The sequence below is a fragment of the Malus sylvestris genome, chromosome 13, assembly GCF_916048215.2.
Source record: "Malus sylvestris chromosome 13, drMalSylv7.2, whole genome shotgun sequence".
NCBI classification, from domain to species: domain Eukaryota; kingdom Viridiplantae; phylum Streptophyta; class Magnoliopsida; order Rosales; family Rosaceae; genus Malus; species Malus sylvestris.
In genome coordinates, this window is record NC_062272.1 from 34,184,161 (window position 1) to 34,206,149 (window position 21,989).

Sequence of the window (21,989 nt, forward strand, 5' to 3'; positions counted from 1 at the left end):
AAAGAAGAATTAATGTAAAAAGGACAAAGAGCTCAGCCACAAAGGGTTGTCACTCTACCATTCACCTTTCCATCATTGCCATGCACCACCATTGCACTCCCTTTGGATTCCTATGCCGTGCATCATCATCCATGTTCCCTCCATTGACTCATTTGTTGCATCATTCCACTTCCTTTCCTTTGTCTACCATGTGCACAATATCCTTTCACCTCCTTGCACTTATTGATTCACCACTTACTCACCTTTCCACCCATGCCATGCATAACCACCCTTGTCCCCTTCATTATTTCAGATTTCATGCATCATTACATTGAATCATTGCACTTAATTGCTACACCATTCCTTGTTCCCTCCATCATTTCAGATTTCATGCATCATTGCACTCAATTGCTACACCACTCCATGTTCTCCTCCATTGCCATGCCCTTCCTCTATAAAAGGAAGTGTGTATAACATAAATTTAGCTTTGTTTTTGCTTGATCATTCATCCCCATTTCAATACAACCTTCATCCAAACACATCCATTCATCTTTACATCCATTCCTCCATACAAACAAACCTTCAAACACTCACCAACACCTTGTGCCGTAGGAAAGGAAGGGAAGGAAAGTGCTTGGACGTGCTTGCTGTCCAACTTGGATCGTTGGAGCGTTTATGTGTTTTCTTTCTTTTGTTTCTAATGTTTAAATTCATTTCCTTTTGTTTTGTTGTAAATATGAGTGGCTAAACCCTTCTTGGCTAGGGGTGATTTCAAGCCATGATTATGTGTGCAATAAAATTTGATAAATTCCAGGTATGAACTCTTGAATCGTGAATGCAATTGGCTTAACTATTTGATTGATAACTTATTTGTATTTGTTAATTAAGGGTCGACACTTAATTGGCATGCATAAATCCATTGCTAGAATATAAGGAAGTTTCACATAATCGTTACAAACTTATATTCACATGTAGTGAAGGTCGCTTATAAACGATCGCGTTAAGTTAAATTCCTAGCATAAGCGACATGATGTCATAGTTGCAAGTGCTTTGTCAATGCTTATGATTTTTATTAAACGTAGTGATATTTGATTGTATCTCTATTATGATGTCATGTAGGGAACTTTTGAAGAATGTTTTGGGTTGTCGAATGATGTCATCCAATCCAATAAAACAAGGAAAATCTGAGAGTTAACTAGTGATGTCACGGTTAATTTGGAGCATTGTCGTTCATAATTCAATGAAGTAGTAACTGGAAATCAAGCTATTTGCATACATGTCATGTGTGGAGAAAAAACCTCTAGCTATCCCATCCATCATCTTATTTCTCACATTCGTTTTACAATCTGTCTAGATTTTCATACTTGTTTGTTTGTTACAACTTCATCCAAATCAAAACCCCCCTTTTAGTTCTTGTTTCAAAGTGTTTCAAATCTGTTTTAGTTCGTGTTTTTAAGTGTTTTGATTCAAGTAAAAGTCCATTTTCGTCCAAAGTCATTCATAGTGTCTAGTTTAAGTTTATTTGGTTGTTTTGAGCTATTTTGAGTATTTTAAGTTTGCTTTGAGTCTTGTGAGTCTTGTTAAGTGTTTTTAAATTTAGTTTTATGTTTTTGAGTCAGTTTAGAGGTTATTAGCAAGCCTTCCTAATCCCCGGTCCAGAACGATCCCTACTTACATTCTTTACTACAATTGATAAAAGAGGGTTAAATTTGTGTGTTAAGATAATTTTCGCACCAATAAGCCATGCAACTTTTCCAATATACGCTTCTGGGTATCACTGGAGGTAATGCATAAATATTCCACATTTTCTACACTTTTCGTTTCAATGTGGTATCCATTTAGACGTATGTCTTTAAAACTCAACAAATTTCGAATGGATCGAGTATCATATAATGCATTCTTTATAGACAATATTGTTCCATTTGGTAACATAATATGGGCTTTTCCTGACCCTTCAATTACATCTGATTGCCCTGATATTGTTGTTACCTTTACTTTTGCAAGTACCAAATTCGAGAAATACTTTTGATCTCGAAGTATTGAATGCGTGGTTGTGATGTCTGCAGGACAAAAGTCTCCGCCATTGCTCTTGTTTTGAGAATAACCATAATTTTTATCCATGTTCTCTGAGTAAAGAAAAAGCAGTTTATTCATCCTGGAATACTACTTTTATTGAATTGAAAATGCGGGCATTAAACCACAAGTACAAATAACAAGAGTACATTAAACATAAATAATTCAATCGGGCCTATAAACTTCATTCCTCCTTTCATTAATAAAGTCTGTAGCATCCAGGTGGGTTGTGTTTAACTGTCCTGATAAATTGGTCACTGGATCAGGGGTTTCCATTGGTTGAGCCTGGTCGAAGAAATTGATCTCGACACCCTTCTCCTTGAAGGAGGCTTGATACAGCTTCACTAGATACTTTGGGGTTCGACAAGTACGCGCCCAATGTCTGTTGCCACCACACAATGGCAAACTCCTTCAGGATTTCTAGGAGTGTTCATATGAGCTTTTCCTTTCTAGCGATTTTCATTTTTAAAGCTCGGGCTTGGATTATGCCTTGGAACCTGGTTGTGAAACTGGTTATGAAACTGGACACCATGGTTCTTGCCTTTCCCGTTCCACCGGCCTCGCTTGTAGCCACGTTCTCGTTTGTAATTATTGCCATGGGAGGATATGGTATTCCTTTTAAGATAAGCAGCATTCACTTCTGGGAAAGGTGCTGATCCAGTAGGTCGAGAATTATGGTTTTTCATCAGGAGCTCATTGTTCTGTTCAGCTACTAGGAGCACAAATATCAGCTAGTTGTATTCAGTGAAGCCTCGCACTCTATACTGCTGTTGCAGGAGCATGTTAGGGGCATGGAATGTGCTGAAAGTCTTTTCCAATAACATCTCCTCAGTAATAGTATCCTCACAGAGCTTCATCTGAGAGGTAATTCTGAACAACGCCGAATTGTACTTAGCCATTGACTTGAAATCCTGGATCCTTACGTGAGTCCAGTCATAGTGAGCTCTTGGAAGAATCACCGTTGTCTGGTGATTTTATTTGTTTCTCAAGGCCTTCCATAGGGCTAATGGATCTTCAACCGTTAAGTACTCGCTCTTTAATGCCTCATCAAGATGGCGACGAATAAAAATCATGGCCTTCGCCCGATCTTGAGAACATGAGTTGCGCTCTTCCCTAATGGTATCTCCAAGATTCATTGCTTCCAGATGGATCTTGGTATCCAGTACCCAGGTAAGGTAATTCTTTCCAGTAATGTCTAAGGCAACGAAATCAAGCTTTACTAAGTTTGCCATTTTCTTTTCTGAAAGAAAAATGGGGTGTGTAAGAACTTGCAATAATATGTGTTCTGGAGGAATATATTGTTAGAACTTCTGTTTCTTACAAATTTTTGATCTTCAGGCCAAAATGTTAAGTATCGAAACTTCAGGCTCGAGATTTACATGATTAATGAGAAGGGCAATTGTACTGCACCATTCTCATCGAAACAAGTATAGGATGGGCGATTATTCCGCACTACTTTAAACAACAGAAAAATTTAAATATGTAGAGCAAGGTGGACGATTATACCGCACACCTAAAATTGGATAAAATTTAAATATGCAAAGCAGGGTGGACGATTATACAACACCACCTAAAATTGTGATAAAATTTAAATATGCAAAGTAGGGTGGATGATTATACCGCACCACCTGAAATTGCGATAAAATTTAAATATGCAAAGCAGGGTGGACGATTATACTACACCACCTAAAATTGCGATAAAATTAAATATGCAGAGCAAAGTGGGTGATTATTCCACACCACCTAAAATTGCGATAAAATTAAATAGCAGGTAAATTTAAATATGCAGGATAAGGTGGGCGATTATACCGCTTCACTTAAAATTTGCAGTAAAATTAGATCTATAGTCCAAGATAGGCAATAGTACTGCACCATCTTGGATTGCATAAATAATCAGTGGGTTTGTAGTCAATATCTACACCAAACAAGAAATCAAAGATATAAGTAACTATTAGTTTGAGAACTAGAAGTAAACATGGTGCAAACAGTTCTTCGCGAGGGTATATCTAGCAATTGAGGCAAAGGAAGAAGAAGAACAGTAAAAACCTTAGAGGAAACATTTTTTTTTTCTTTCCGTGAAGGGAAATGAGAAATGATTAGAGAGCCGTGATGATAACGTGTTATAAATAGAAAAAAGTAGAGAAATAATCTTTGCTAAGAGCGAGGACGAAGTGGTGCAAAATATCACACTGACAAAAGTATTGTAGATATTAGAAAATGAGGGATACTGAGAGTATTATATTTCTTCCTTTTCTCTTATTCTTCTTCTCTAACTTTGAACAATTGAAGTGCTCTATTTATAGAGCCACTTCAATGGAAAATTACAAAAGGATTACTATTTAGCTTGTGAGTCTATATTATATATTGATGCACAAAACCGGAGGGATCTTAGAACAACGTAAATCTGACTGTGAATCTGCAAGAAAGTAAATAACACAAAATGTATCGTGGTTCACCCCAATGTTTGGGCTACGTTCACACTGATATTGTATTTCTCTGTTTGTGAGAGGATTGAGAGGGAGAGAGAGCTTCCTTATGTAAGGATGAGCTTCTCTGAATATGAGAAGGGATGTGAGGCTCCCCCTAATTGTGAGGGTGAGGGGTCATTTTATAGAATAAGGGCTCCTCACTTATTAAATATTTGCCCCTTCCTTTATTACATAATTACATTTAAGTCCCCCGAGTATTTATACGTGGTCTAAATACGAAGGCCCTAAGTATGGTATAAACAGTAGTCCCCCAAGTCTTCAGTCAAGAGAGTCTTTTGGCTGGAGACTTGAAATTCAGTCCATGTGTGGGCCAAAGTAACTAGATGTTGTCTTGAACTAATGCTCGATATGAGGCGATGCTCAATCTGAAATGATGCTCAACTAGAAGTAGCACATGCTGTGAGGCTGCTCGGCTCGTGGCTTATGTTGCCTTGGTTGGCTCAGCTTGTGGTGTTGAAGGTGAGGGAGTCCCTTTTATAGAATAAGGGCTCGCTCCTCAATACATGAATGATGGGTTAGAGTTGATGCTCGTGGCGAGGCGGTTGCTCAGTAGGCGGCGATGCTTTCTAATGATGGTGAGGGAGTCCTTTTTATAGAATAAGGGCTCGCTCCTCAATACACAAGTGATGGGCTAGGAGTGATGCTTGTGGCAAGGCGGTTGCTCAGTTGGCGACGATGCTCTCTAATGATGGTGAGGGAGTCCCTTTTATAGAATAAGGGCTCGCTCCTCAGTACATAAATAATGGGCTAAGTCCCCCAAGTATTTTTCATGAGGCCCAGTTGAGGCCCAATATATGGTGTATAGTGTAGTCCCCCAAGTCTTCGGTCAATAGAGTCTGTTGGCTGGAGACTTCAAATTGAATCCATGTATGGGCCGAAGTAGCGGTTGTTCGGACGCGGTATTTGTATACCCTACATTAAAGCTTTGTAGGTGAAGCTTTGCAAGTGAAGCTTTGAAGCTGGAGCTCTGTAAATGAAGCTTTTGAAGCTAGAGCTTTTGTAAATGAAGCTTTTGAAGCTAGAGCTCTGTAAATGAAGCTTTTGAAGCTAGAGCTTTTGTAAATGAAGCTTTTGAAGCTGGAGCTATGTAAATGAAGCTTTTAAAGCTAGAGCTTTTGTAAATGAAGCTTTTGAAGCTAGAGCTCTGTAAATGAAGCTTTTGAAGCTAGATTGACGTGAGTGATGCTCATGAATGTCTATGTTGATTGACATGAGTGATGCTCATGGATGTTGACATGAGTGATGCTCATGAATGTTGACATGAGTGATGCTCATGAATGTTGACATGAGTGATGCTCATGAATGTTGACATGAATGATGGTCATGAATGTTTATGTATGATTGACATGAGTGATGCTCATCAAATGTTTATGTATGATTGACATGAGTAATGCTCATGTATAATTTTGGAGTACTGGGCGTACTTTTGATCACCTGGTTGGTGATAATAAAGGGCCTGGCTCTTTTGGGCATATGGGCATTCGTCCTCAACATAACATTCTAGCCCATTATTTTGGGCTTGTCGTTTTTTTTTTTTTTAGTACCTTCTGATGGGGTTTATACACATATCTCCGAAAGATAAGAAAAATAAATTACATCATTCAAAAAATAAATCCAACCCTTTGCTCAATGGGTCACGCCCATAATTCCCTTTTATGCACGCCATCACCACCGCAACTATCTTTGCTTCTCTGATGAGCATCACAGCTATCATTGTCTTCCTTTATTGCTGTCACTTCGGCCTTACTCTTTCTTCTTTTTGACGAAATAAAGGTAATTCCTTTCTCTTCCATCTTATAAAAAGCTGAGAGAGCACTACTTGTATTGACGTTTTCCACCTTCTCACTCACTTTAGTTGCAGTCTTCGCAGACTGAGCACGTGGTTTGAGGGTATCTTGCCTCCTGTATCTTGCTTTTTACAAGCCGTGTATTAGACATAAGATTATCAACAACAACTTTCCGTTGGTCAAGTTGAGGTTTCAAAGTATTAGAATTATCTTGCTTTCCAGTGGCTTCTTCAGAAAAAAGTGGGAGCATGTGCAGCCTGGTCAAGATATATTCTCCTCATTTTTCTTTTTCTTACTTTTGCTTTTCTTTCTTTTTTCCGAAAGAGGACCCATAGCATATGATTATCATTCCAATGTTCAAATATGGAGTTCTAAGTGTAAAACTCGCCGACGAGGCGGTTGTTCAACTGGCGGAGGCTCCGACATTTCTACTCCCGGTTAGGTCTTCTCAGCCACAGTCGCTGCTGCTGTCGAGCCGTTCAAGATGAGCTGCCCGGACAGTCTAAGCTTCTCGCCGTGCCTCTTTAAAATGCGAACGTAGAGTGGCTTAACCATTTTCAAGTACTTTTGTATTACCTCTTTGGAAAAGCACTTTTCCTTAGAAGCTGATTCTTCAGAAGCGCTTATCGGCGTCGGCTTCTCCTGGGTCGTTTGAGACTTTTTACCTGTAGGGATTCTCGAGCTATTGTCTCGTGTAAACAAAGACACAATGGTGACATCCTCCACCTTGAATTTCACCGTGAAAAGCTTCCCCTGTTATTTCTGCTTTTGCGGCGGTTCCTCTTCCAATGGTTTTTCCTGGGTTTTTTTTATGGCGCTTCTTTCGCTACCGCCACAACAGACCTTACAGCCGGCGGCTCCATTTTCTTTGGTTTTTCTGACGCGTTTGAATTCGACTTCGATTTCTTCAAACCCAGCATGAAAACACGAAACTTGGTGGCCGATTTCAACAATGAGCCGGTGAATTGGGGCTTGGAGTTGGATTTTTCAGATGGGTTAAACTCAATCAATGATGGCTCGATGGGCACAAGCTTCCCTTTGAAGAACAAGTTATCGGAGGGAGAGAGAGTCAGATTCGGGTCGTCAGTACGGTCTTGGCTCGACTTGGAAGAGACAGTGCAATCATCAGACTCGTCATCTCCGTTGTCGTCTTCCCGTCGGGCCTCCTCGTCGCTGTCGTCCGTACAATCTTCGTTTTCACAAGGCTGCTGGGTTTGGGCGGCGGGCGCTTCATCTTCGTTAGGGACGACAAACTCCAAGTCGAAGAAAGGGGCATCGTCGTCGTCGGTGTCTTCGTCGTCATTTTGGGCGACGGCAGTAAGGATTGTGGTGGTGGGTGAAGTGGTGGTAGGGGTGCGCATTTTAGTAGAATCAGAAGTGTCGGGGCAATTAGGAAAGGGGTGCCATACACAGCACCACCGCCTCGCCAGTACTTGAGCAAGCTGAAAGCTTCCATGGTTGGGAGAGCCAGTATAAGGAAGAAGGAGTGGGTATACTGACTAAAAAGAGAGAAAGATGAGACTAAATCAGGAAGTGAGTCAGATGATTTTTGTGTTTATGGGGGACTGGTTTATTGGGTTTTTATGTTTGTGGGGGTTTTCTGGAAAAGCCTAAGGAGGTTTTGAGTTTCTGCAGATTTTCCAGTGTTGATTTTGTAGATTTTGCAGATTAACGGTGGATGGTGTGGTGAGGTCTCACGGTGGTGAGATGAAAAAATGAAAGAGATCCGACATAGCTTTTCGTGTCGATTCCCACAGATGGTGCCAAATGTTGATGCACAAAATCGGAGGGGTCTTGGAACAACGTAAATCCAACCGTAAATCTGCAAGAAAGTAAATAACACAAGATGTATCGTGGTTCACCCCAATGTTTGGGCTACGTCCACACTGATATTGTATTTCTCTGTTTGTGAGAGGATTAAGAGGGAGAGAGAGCTTCCTTATGTGAGGATGAGCTTATCTGAATATGAGAGGGGATGCGAGGCTCCCCCTAATTGTGAGGGCGAGGGGTCCTTCTATAGAATAAGGGCTCTTTACTTATTACATATTTGCCCCTTCCTTTATTACATAATTACATTTAAGTCCCCCGAGTATTTATATGAGGTCTAAATACGGAGGCCCTAAGTATGGTATAAACACTATACACATGTGGGCAAACATACCCATTTACAACGGCTCTATGTTTTTTGGAATTTAGTTTTTGTAATTTTTGGTGTTTTGTTTATATCCTTGGAATTGTCGTTTGGTGGTATGATTTACTTTTTTTTTTATTTGTTTCAGGACACTTTGCTCTTCGTTTTTTGGGGCTTCTATGTGCAGCTTCGAAGGCATTTATGCTCAAGGTAAATAATTTCAGTTTTTTCCTTTTAGCATTTTCTGCAACAAATTTTATTTATTTATTTTTTAATATTGTGAAGTTGTGTTTCCTATAGTGTGAAAGTCAAATATGTGGGAATTATATATATATATATATATATATATATATATATATATATATATATATATATATATATATATATTAGATTTTGGTGTCTTTTAGGGTTTTATTATGGAGCTTGCAAGCCATTTTTGGGTCAGGAATATACTTTATCTCTTTGATGTTAAATTTATTTTTTATTTGGGTTTTTTGATTGTTTGTGGTTCAAATTTTCAAAAAGAGAGGAATGGTCATGATTAATTTTTCCGTATTGAATGTCAAATTATCAGTGTATAGATACAAAAAATGATTTCAGTGTATGTAGGCAAGATAAAATTTCTATGTCAAATGGTGAAGTATCACGACTTGGTTTCCAGTTTTAATGTACTTTTTATGTGTTGTCTTTGCTTTCAGAAATTGATAATTAATTGTTGATAAAACTGACACACCCCGATCCTAAAATCAAGGCGTGCTGGCCGTCACGTGGGCGTGACGTAACCAAAAGTGCGACGCGTAAGCAATGGATAAGAGCAATATGAAGGAATAAAAGCCAACTACTAGCAATAATATCCAAGCAACATGCTAGAGTGAGTTTAAGTGTGAAACACACATATTCAGAGCATAAGTACTAGGTGCAGTCAAGTAGAAACATAACTATATTACAACACCCGAAGGTGAGTCCTACATTTATGTAGTCTGTCAAAACGCTGCGTAAATCCTCGTGAGCCACCACACCGCTAACTAGAACCTGGAGGGGCGCAAAACAAAATTGAGTGGGTTAGTAAAACAAAGCTTTTTCAAAACATTTCATTTAATAACATTTCTAACCCCTCGTTGTAAAACCTGTATATTTTCCCAGAAAATAACATAATATACATATAAATCTTCATATATCTCAAATCACCAATCTTTATCAATAACCAGAAAGTGTGTCATGCCATAAACGTCAACAACATAATAAGAATGCAACATTATAACAAGTGAAATAAGGAATCAACCGGAGACCCTGCAGTTGGTCATGTACGGTTAATTCTAAAGCTCAATATCCAATCTAACTGGAGTCACCACAGTGACCTGTACGACGCTACTCTGCACATACATCGGAACTACATGAAGTAGTCTGTACGATAAGAAAAGTGTAAGAATACGCTCTAGTGTTTCTCTCATCAAAAGCTGTATAATAATCTAAAATCACCTACAAGTCGGAACCACCTCTCATGGTTTGTACGACATATCGGAACCCTCTAATGGTCTGTACGACATGCACCTACTTGGATCCAAGGTGAGCGTGTGGTGCGGGGTGAATAGTATAAGCACTAACACCAAGGGTGCAGGTTTGAGCTTTCAATAAAATTCACAGCATAATAAATCACATGATTAACATAAAACTCACCTGATACTCACCCGTGCGTCCACGGCACCAATTCACATATATATATATATATATGCATCAAATACTAATTCACATATTTCATAATATGCATGCATGGGATTTTAAAACACACTTTCATTTAAATTTAATTTCTGGGAAAAATCAATAGTATATAGGTAAATACAAAAAATACTACCCACTCACTGGTAAGTCGAAGGGTCATAACTCCCGTGACGTCCTTGAATACGCTCGTCCTTGGGATAGGTATCACCTATATGCGAAACAACTACAAAAATGTTATTTAAAGCACATAACCGACAATGTGTAATAACTTCTCATACGATGCTCAAATTGGGTATATGAATATACCACAATGACCTACTCGACGTCATGGACGTCGAGGTATTTTTAAATTATTTTTGGACTTGCCACGCACCCCCACACATTATTTAAAGCACATAACCGACAATGCGTAATAACTTCTCATACGATGCTCAAATTGGGTATATGAATATACCACGGTGACCTACTCGACGTCACGGACGTCGAGGTATTTTTAAAATAATTTTTTGACTTGCCACGCACCCCTACGCGCCGGGATAGGCATGGGTCCACGTGCCTCCACGCGCGTCATCCCCTACCTCCAGTTGCCGGAAAAACTCACCGGCGCCGAAAACTGGGCAAACCTGCAATCGCCCTTTTCTCGCTCGATTCTCAACCGTTTTCCATGAAATTTTCACCAAAACTTCACAAATTACGAGAGGAAGAAGGCTATACCTTTAAAAACTTCCAAATCTTTCGAAATCACGTCGGGAAATTTCACCCAAAACCGGCCACCTTCGAACCTTGTGATCCCGACGTCCAAAACCTTCAAACGAACGTCCCCGAGCCTCGTGAAAACCTCCTAAAGCTCACTATGAGCTTGGATTGTCCTAAAAACCAACCATTACAAAGTTCGTGAACAGTACTCAAATCGAACCCTGGGTTTTCAACGTGAAATCGAAAGATTTCTTACCTGAAATGGTTATGGGTGAGTTCGTAGGGTCCTCACGAGTACAATGGTACCCTTGAAACCCTCGATCCGTGCTCTGATGATAGTGGGTGAGTGTGTCCGTACAGTTCGAAGGGAGAGAGAGAGATAGAGAGGGAGGAAGAGTGAGGGGTTTGTTTTGTGTGTGAATTTCCCTTAACCACACAAAATACAAACAATTTTTTAATCCAACTCAATTTCTTCCAAGAATTTAGGAAGGTATGCAATATTCAAATTAATATGTCACACATACCTTAGCAACAATTAAGGGCAATTTCATCTTTTCACATCAACGATAATATAATTTCGAGATGGGTTGTGACAATCTACCCTCCCTATAGAATTTCGTCCTCGAAATTCATACAACCAATCAATCCATTAATATTCATAAAACAACCTTGGATACATCTCTCTCATTCGATCTTCTGTCTCCCAAGTGGCTTCTTCTACTGAGTGGTTCCTCCACAATACTTTTACCAAGCTCACTATCTTATTCCTTAGAACCTTGTCTTTCCGATCCAAGATAGTCATTGGTTCCTCATCGTACGTCAAATCCGGATTAATCTCCAAAGGTTGAGGAGGAATCACATGTGAAAGATCTGAAACATAATGTCGAAGCATCGAGACATGGAACACATTATGTACCTTAGATAACTCCGGAGGCAACTCCAATCTGTAAGCAACTTCACCAATCCTTTCGGTGATCTCATAAGGTCCTATGTACCTAGGACTTAGCTTGCCTTTCTTTCCAAACCGCACTACACCTCTCCAAGATGATAATTTCAAGAATACCAAATTACCCACATCATATACTCGATCAGTAGCATGTCTATCTGCTAAACTCTTTTGTCGATCCTGGGCCGCTTTCAGGTTAGACTTAATCACCTGAACATTTTGAGTAGTTTCATCCACAATCTCTGGGCCCTCTAGCACTCTTTCACCAACCTTTGACCAACAGAAGGGCGTACGACAAGCTCTACCATAAAGTGCCTCAAATGGTGACATACCAATGCTCTAATGAAAACTATTATTGTAGGCAAATTCCATCAAGTCTAGGCGATCATGCCAAGAATCACCAAACTGTAACACTGAAGATCTCAACATATCCTTTAACGTCTGAATAGTCTTCTCTGATTGTCCATCTGTTTGAGGGTGATAAGCAGTGCTGTAAAGTAGTTTCGTACCAAGACCTTCCTGAAAAGCTATCCAAAACTTAGAAGTAAATCTTGGATCTCGATCAGAAATAATATTCACTGGAACTCCATGATACTTCACAATCTTCGTGATGAACAACTTAGCCAATTTATTCAGAGGATACTTTTCCCTCACTGGAATGAAGTGTGCTGACTTGGTAAGTCGATCAACAATCACCCAAACGCCATCAAATCCATTCTGTGTACGTGGAAGCTTATACACAAAATCGATAGTTATATTTTCCCATTTCCACTGAGGAACTGGGAGTGGTTGCATCCGCCCAAAAGGCTTCTTTCTTTCTGCTTTGACTTGTTGGCAAACAATACACCTACTTACATATTCTGCAATTTCCCTTTTCATACTCGGCCAATAATAAAATGGTCGAATGGTATGGTACATCTTAGTCCCTCTTGGATGCATCGCATAAGCTGAACAATGTGCTTTATCCAAAATTTCCTTCTTTAATTCCTCATTATTCGATACATACATTCTGTTCTCCTGCATAAGCATGCCATCTGATTCTCGAATCCTGAGGTCTTTCTTTTTCCCTTCATTTCTCAATTGGATCATTTCTTGAATCTCTTCATCAACCATTTGAGCTTCAAGTACACGATCGACTAAAACTGGCCTGACTTGGAAACTAGCAAGAAAAGCTTCTCTTCGTTCTTCTACCTTCAAGTTTACTCCAGTAGCTCTCAAATCTGCAAGAAGAGGAACACGGCAAGCATACAAAGCATTTAGTCGACCTTGAGGTTTCCTACTCAGTGCATCAGCTACCACATTTGCACGACCCGGATGATACTCAATAGTGCAATCATAATCACTTAGTAACTCCATCCATGTTCTCTGACGAAGATTAAGATCATGCTGAGTATAAAGATACTGAAGACTCTTATGATCAGTGAAGATCTTACACTTCTCACCATAGAGATAATGCCTCCAAATCTTCAAAGCAAAGACAATGGTTGCCAACTCAAAATCGTGAGTAGGATAATTCCTTTCATGAATTTTCAATTGTCGAGAAGCATAAGCAATCACTCTATTATGCTGCATCAAAACACATCCTAAACCATTCAAGGAAGCATCACTGTAAATCTCAAAGTTATCGCTATTATCAGGAAGTACCAATACTGGAGCATGAGTGAGGCAAAATTTCAACTGCTGGAAACTTTGCTCGCAATTCTCGTCCCACTCAAACTTAACATCCTTCCTAGTTAACTTCGTTAGTGGTAAAGCAATCATAGGAAATTCTTGAACAAACCGTCGATAATAACCTGCTAGACCAAGAAAACTCCGCACCTCAGTGACGGTTCGTGGCTGTTCCCAATTCTCCACTGCTGCAATCTTTTAAGAATCTACTTGAATTCTTTGTGCCGTACTACATGTCCCAAAAATGCCACTTGATTCAACCAAAACTGGCATTTGCTAAACTTGGCATACAACTGATGCTCCCTCAATTTCTTTAATACCAAGTTAAGATGTTGAATATGATCTGCTTTTGACTTAGAGTATACCAGTATATCATCGATAAAAACAATGACAAATCTATCAAGATATTGCTGGAATACTTCATTCATTAGCCTCATGAAAGCTGTAGGTGCATTAGTCAATCCAAATGGCATCACCAAAAACTCATAATGTCCATAACAGGTCCTGAAAGCTGTTTTAGGTACATCTTCATCTTTAATCTTCAACTGATAATAGCCAGATCTCAAATCAATCTTAGGGAACATACACGCACCTTTAAGCTGATCAAATAAATCATTGATACGAGGTAATGGATAACGGTTTTTAATTGTTACCCGATTCAATTGCCTGTAATCAATACACAATCTCAAAGTTCCGTCTTTATTTCTTACAAACAACACCGGAGCTCCCCAAGGTGACGTACTAGGTTGAATGAAAACTTTATCAGTTAATTCCTGTAACTGAATTTTCAATTCTCTCAATTCAGCTGGGGCCATTCTATATGGAGTCAAAGATATAGATCCGTACCTAGAAGCAAATCAATCGAAAACTCCACATCTCTGTCTGGCGGCAATCCAGGCAAATCATCTGGGAATACATCAGGATAGTGCCTTACTACTCCAACTTCCTCCACACTGCTAGGAACAACATTTAACACCACATGTGCTAAGTATCCTTGACAACCTTTCGATAACAACTTCTTCGCTTTCATGGCCGAAATAACACCATGTTTCACCCCACTTCTTTCACCCACAAAAGTAACCTCTGGTAGTCCAGGACGATGAAAAGTAACTGATTTCCCGTAACAATCTATATGGGCATGATTATAATGCAACCAATCTGCCCTTAAAATCACATCAAAATCCACAATATCTAACGGGATAAGATTAGCTGGCATAACTACACCATCTATCATCACTGGACACTCTGGATAAACACTATCAACATAACATTTGTCCCCTCCAGGCATAGCAAACTCTAAATCAAATCCTAGAGGCGAAGGGTGAGGTTAAGTCATTTGAGCAAACGTATGAGAAATCACAGAATGGGTAGCATCACAATCAATCAAAACTCTAGCAAAGTGACCAAGGATATTTAACGTACCCATAATCAAGTCCGGATGGTTCTGAGCATCTTGTAGTGAGATATGAGTAACACGTCCCTGAGCTTGCTGTCGTCCACCACGACCTCTGTTACCTTGGTTACCTCGCCCCTAAGAAGTACGTCCCTGTCCTGACTGGCTAGACTGGCTAGACGGTCCTGCACTGCTAGCAGCAACCTCTCCCTGTCGGGGCTGACCTCCCTGATACCACTCAGATCCGCTAGCTGGCATGGAAGGATATAAAGTATAACCTCCAGGATCTTGGGAATACCCAGTCTGATAATAAGGATCCTGAGAATACTGATATTATCTGGGAGCATAGGGAGCAGCGTCACCCTGATAGTGGTAAGCACTACCACGACCCGTCTGACCATAACTGCCTGACCCAAAGTTCTGCTGAATCGGTGCTGGAGGTGGCATAGTAGACTGCTGAGACCTCTGCTGACTCTGGGGACACTGAGCAGCTCTATGTCCTATCTGTCCACAAGTGTAGCAACCACCACTACTTCTCGTACACTCTCCATGATGTCTGAAGTTACAACAGCGGCACAACGGAGCACCAGAACCACCAGCACCACCAAAGTCTCTCTGCCTCTGAAACCTGGGTCCACCAGCAAATCTTCCACCTCTCCTCGAACCTGTGACACTAAATCCTCCGCTAGAAGAACTCGAGCTCGCTCCACTTTTCTTGAAATTATGTGTCTTACGGGGTCCCTGAGTGGATATACCTTTACCCTTATCATCTTTCTTCTGATTATCATTCTTATTTTCATCTTCCTCACTATTACTAAGAAGGTTGTCGGAATCTTCCATCCGAACTAAAATCTCAGAAAACTCATGATAAGTGGTGCAAGGAAGCGCACTAGCAAAAGTCCGCCATTTCCTCTTAGTTCCCAGCTTAAAAAGGTGAAGCATCTCTGCCTGATTACCAGCTATATCAGGATCATAACGAGATAAGTCTGTAAACTTCATGTAATACTCATACGCCGACGTATTCTTTTGCTTCAATTGAGTGAACTCCTGCTTCTTACGATCAATGTACTCCGGAGGAATAAATCTTTTCTTAAAATTCTCTTTGAATACTTCCCAATCCGATGCCATCTCAGGTGACATAAACTGAGTTTGATTTACCCACCAAGCTGCTGGCTCTCGTCCTAAAAACCAAGTAGTGCTCTCAACCCATCTATTAGCAGGAAGATTCCCTTGACTCTGCATCACCTGAAAAGTCTTCTCAATATGGTCTAACCACTTTTCTGCCCCTTCATGACCCTCATTACCCCTGAAGCGGTCCAATTTCAGATTATACATAGTCCACAGGCGTGTTCTCTGAGGAGGAGGATGACGGATTGCATTCTGAAAAGCATAGGCCATCGCTTCCCTTAATTGAGCTATATCAGGGAAATTAGGCTCAGAAGCACGACGTGATTCCCTACGAGGCGACATAGTTCTGACAGAAGACAACAAAAGATCATTAGAGCATTAACAATTTATACAGGACTGCAACCTAGGCTCTGATACCAAACTGACACACCCCGATCCTAAAATCAAGGCGTGCTGGCCGTCATGTGGGCGTGACGTAACCAAAAGTGTGACGCGGAAGCAATAGATAAGATCAATATGAAGGAATAAAAGCCAACTACTAGCAAAAATATCCAAGCAATATGCTAGAGTGAGTTTAAGTGTGAAACACACATATTCAGAGCATAAGTACTAGGTGCAGTCAAGTAGAAACATAACTAAATTACAACACCCGAAGGTGAGTCCTACATTTATGTAGTCTGTCAGAACGCTGCGTAAATCCTCGTGAGCCACCACACCGCTAACTAGAACCTAGAGGGGTGTAAAACAAAATTGAGTGGGTCAGTAAAACAAAGCTTTTTCAAAACATTTCATTTAATAACATTTCTAACCCCTCGCTGTAAAACCTGTATATTTTCCCAGAAAATAACATAATATACATATAAATCTTCATATATCTTGAATCACCAATCTTTATAAAAAACCAGAAAGCATGCCATGCCATAAACGTCAACAACAGAATAAGAATGCAACATTATAACAAGTGAAATAAGGAATCAACCGGAGACCCTGCAGTTGGTCCTGTACGGTTAATTCTAAAACTCAATATCCAATCCAACCGGAGTCACCACAGTGACCTGTACGATGCTACTTTGCACATACATCGGAACTACCTGAAGTAGTCTGTATGATAAGAAAGGTGTAAGAATACGCTCTAGTGCTTCTCTCATCAACAACTGTAAAATAATCTAAAATCACCTACAAGTCAGAACCACCTCTCATGGTCTATAAGACATGTCGGAACCCTCTAATGGTCTGTACGACATGCACCTACTTGGATCCAAGGTGAGCGTGTGGTGCGGGGTGAATAATATAAGCACTAACACCAAGGGTGCAGGTTTGAGCTTTCAATACAATTCACATCGTAATAAATCACATGATTAACATAAAACTCATCTGATACTCACCTGTGCGTCCACGACACCAATTCACATATATATATATATGCATCAAATACTAATTCACATATTTCATAATATGCATGCATGGCATTTTAAAACACACTTTCATTTAAATTCAATTTCTGGGAAAAATCAATAGTATGTAGGTAAATACAGAAAATACTGCCCACTCATTGGTAAGTCGAAGAGTCGTAACCCCCGTGACGTCCTTGAATGCGCTCGTCCTCGGGATAGGTATCACCTATAAGCGAAACAACTACAAAAAACGTTATTTAAAGCACATAACCGACAATGCGTAATAACTTATCATAGGATGCTCAAATTGGGTATATGAATATACCACAGTGACCTACTCAACGTCACGGACGTCAAGATATTTTTAAAATAATTTTTGGACTTGCCACACACCCCCATGCGTCAGGATAGGCACGGGTCCACGCGCCCCCACGCACATCATCCCCTACGTCCAGTTGCCGGAAAAACTCGCCGGCGTCGGAAACTGGGCAAACCTGTAATCGCCCTTTTCTCCCTCGATTCTCAGCCGTTTTCCATGAAATTTTCACCAAAACTTCACAAATTACGAGAGGACGAAGGCTATACCTTTAAAAACTTCCAAATCCTTTGAAATCACGTCAGGAAATTTCACCCAAAACCGGCCACCTTCGAACCTTGTGATCCCGACGTCCAAAACCTTCAAACGAACGTCCCCGAGCCTCGTGAGAACCTCCTAAAGCTCACTATGAGCTTGGATTGTCCTCAAAACCAACCATTACAAAGTTCATGAATAGTACTCAAATCGGACCTCGGGTTTTCAATGTGAAATCGAAAGATTTCTTACCTGAAATGGGTACGGGTGAGTTCGTAGGGTCCTCACGAATACAATGGTACCCTTGAAACCCTCGATCCGTGCTCGGATGATCGTGGGTGAATGTGTTCGTACAGTTCGAAGGGAGAGAGAGAGAGAGAAACTGAGAGGGAAAAGAGATATACGGGATAGGAGAGAGAGGAAGAGTGAGGGGTTTGTTTTGTGTGTGAATTTCCCCTAACCACACAAAATACAAACAATTTTTTAATCCAACTCAATTTCTTCCAAGAATTTAGGAAGGTATGCAATATTCAAATTAATATGTCACACATACCTTAGCAACAGTTAAGGGCAATTTCGTCTTTTCACATCAACGATAATGTAATTCTGGGACGGGTTTTGGCAAAAACTGATTTTGTTTTGCATACCATAAATTTTAAGCAGCAAAATTAAGCTGGAAATTAAATTGAGGTATGAATGCTTCCACTTATTCAGGTTATTCAATTGATCTTTTCCTTTACTTGATTTTATTTTTGAATGTTTGGTAAAACTAATTTGGTTTTGCAGATTAAGATTTTTAAGCGAGAAAATCAAGTTGGAAATTCAATTGAAATTGTAATGAATTTGCAAATTTGTCATGTATATCTTACATTCGTGGTTCCATATTCACTTTACCCATAACTATTGAATTTTGTCTCTTGACTGGATGAATTTTTATAGTTTCCAGGATCTACTGTTGCAATGCCTTTGATGGATAAAACACAGAGGATCCAACTACTCTTATAGAGCTTCTTTAGCATCGTAAGTTAAAATTGCATATCATTTTTTATTTTTGCTTCATGGAATTCATTATGTTTAATAGCATACCAATTATGTGATACCAATTGTTATCTTAGCAGTTTCTAGCAATTTGTAAAGTACGGATAAATGTGTAGAAGTTTGAATTATACATATGAAAGTTTCATCTATTATACTCTTTTACTAATTTTTGTTACACAATCAATCATTCACAGGTAATGCTATTTAGAGTGGTTCAAAGAATTTCAAAAGCTTCATTCATCCAATTTATGCTCTTCATGTAAAAATTCTTTCAATAAGTTCAAACATCTTTCGGTCTAGATAACATTAACATTCTGTAACAATATATTATAGCTTTGAAACATTTTTTCATGCGATTTCTATTCTTGCAGCAACATGCGGGCAATATTTCTAGTGCATACTATTAATGCAAGTATGAACTGTTTATTTTTTATTTATTTTTTATTTTTACGTGGAGGTTGGTGTAAATATAATATGTATGTACTTGTGTGTATATATTATATATGTTTAGAGAAGGATTTTAGAAAAGAAAATAGAATGGAAGAAATACAGTGTTAGGAGTGATCAAGAAATTTAGCTTTGTTGGTAGTGATGTAGATCTTCGTTTAGCTTTGGAAGGGTTTCTTGGGGAACTTATCGCTATTGGGGTGTTTGCTTATCACTATTAGGTGTTTGTCTTATTTAAGCTTTGTGAAATATGAGTTATACTTAATATGTTTATAACTGATATAACTGTTTTGATATTATTGTTATTTTCAATAATGTGGATGTTGTGATAATGTTGATAATTATATGCATATAACATTTCATATTGTTTTTATTGGTATATTCAGAGATTGGGTAATGAAAAGGAAACTATATTTTGTGTGGTTGAGTTCAACTCTCGTTGGGACCTGCAAGGGCGAGAAAAGTGTAATTATTGGAATGGTATGAAGTAGTGGGGACTCTGGCGGCCGAGAGGAGAACAAGGTGACCAACAAAATGGGGAATTTTGGGATGATTGAGTTATGGGGGCAAGTTTGTATAATAGAACATTCAACTATTGTTGTAAAATGTAGGGTATGGGACATGCAGGTTCGTGTGTTTTATTATATAGATTAACGGGTTGGGGTAATTGAAGTAACGATGCAATCATGGTTTATCAATTAAATAGTATTGGTAATTGAAGTTAAGTTGCATTCATGGTTTATCAATTAAATAGTGATTAATGATAATATGTTATAGTTGATTACGTGTTACATGACACTCGGTTTAGCCTTAACAATTGTCCTTGATAAGACTTATGTCCCTACTAAGCTATGATTTTGCTCACCTTATGCATTTTAGACCTTGCAGGTTTGGTACGAGATTAACGAAGGTAGACGAGTTGAGGTTCTATTAGAAGAGAAATCTAAGGGTTTTATTTAAGGGTTAATTTCAATTTAAACTCAGTTTATGACCTTGAAATCTAAGGGTTTATAAAAAATAAAAAATAAAACCCGTGCCTGGCGAAAGTAAAAATAAAAATAAAATGAAAAACTAAATCTCTCTTATAAAAATATTTTGAAAAGCTTACAAGGTGTACAAAATAATAAAATAAAGGGATAATCTTAGTTTACTACCCTGAAGTTTCTTGGTTTTTAACATTTCATACATCAAGTTTTTTTTAGTCCCAATCTGGTACCTAAAATCATAATTATGAGACATTTTTATACATCCGTTATGTTTTCTGTCAAAACATCAGCTAGCTGATAATGTGGCACCCACGTGGACAGTGACTGTGCGTCACGTGTTAACATGGCTCCACGTGAATATTAAAAATTAAAAATAATAAATAAATAAAATTAAAATGAAAAAAAAAAATTGCTCCTTCCACTCCTCTCTCAGCCGCCACCCCTCAAAACCCACAAGCCCTTAACCATAATTTGGTCATCTCGAGTCCCAATCAAACCACCACCACCACCACCCAAGAAACGAGCTGTCGCGGACCGTCGAAGACCTTCCCCCCAGGTTCGGTAAAAAGCATGACGCCTCGAAAAGGAAGAAGTTCGATCCTTGATTCAAATTTTGGACTCACTCCAGAGCTCTCATTCTCCAACTGACGAACATCTTTCACATCGTTAGTTGACCGCATAAGTATGTTCCCATCTCCTGAATTAATTGGGTGCCACAATTCGTCTGATTTGGCGGAAAAACTGCAGGGGTCAATGGTATGAGCCAAAATCCGACTCACTCCGAAATCGGAGATCTTGACTTGGTTCCTCACGTTGATCAGAAGATTCGAGGACCTGACCCGAGCCCTTCGAATCCCTCAGTTCCCTTCCGTCAGGATTTGGTAAACCTGACATTCGTATCGTATTTTTCGTGTTCGTGTCATTTTCGTGTCATACCCGATATCTTACGGATCGTGTCGTGTAACACCTGTTAAAATACACAGGTAAAATGACCCGATTCGAAATCAATCCGATAATATTAACAGGTAATATGACCCGACCCGTTACCCGTTAAGAAAAATGTATTTTAAATCAATAAATAATCAAATGAAAAATATAATGCTAAATAAGTATATACATACCATATTGTCACATCTAAAACATAAAAACACAATTTTCTTTTAAGTATATTTTCACTTATCTAAAGTCTTTAATAGTTTTTTAATTCATGTAGAAGTGTAAAAAAATATAGAAAAAATATATAAACTCTCGTAATGACAAGCTTTACAATGTTCATGAAGAACTTAACTTTGAAATTCGCCACTATAATCATATAAATCATAGATCAAAATTTAATCGTTGATTGTTGTTTACATTTACGCTTCATTGTTTTCATCAAATTTTGTTTTTTCAGATTTTCTTTTTTGAAAACTTGACCTAGTAGAGGATGCAAAAAGATGAACGGTTTGGATCGTTGATATTATATTTAGAGTTTTACGGTTAGTGAAAATATTGTTTGATATTTATAAAGTTTCTACAAACTATATGATATTGACTCATATTTC

The 21,989-nt window shown here is 39.0% G+C and overlaps 1 long non-coding RNA gene and 1 pseudogene across 1 annotated transcript; one reads left to right on the forward strand and one right to left on the reverse strand.

Annotated features, from left to right (window-relative positions):
• Window positions 1-6,830: 6,830 nt before the first annotated feature.
• On the reverse strand, window positions 6,831-7,784 carry LOC126596092 (probable membrane-associated kinase regulator 2; annotated as a pseudogene).
• A 10,814-nt stretch (window positions 7,785-18,598) lies between these two features.
• On the forward strand, window positions 18,599-19,364 carry LOC126597483 (uncharacterized). The gene is made up of 2 exons (XR_007614265.1): window positions 18,599-18,688; window positions 18,914-19,364. It is a non-coding gene; the product is annotated as an uncharacterized LOC126597483 (long non-coding RNA).
• The last annotated feature ends 2,625 nt before the right edge of the window (window positions 19,365-21,989 follow it).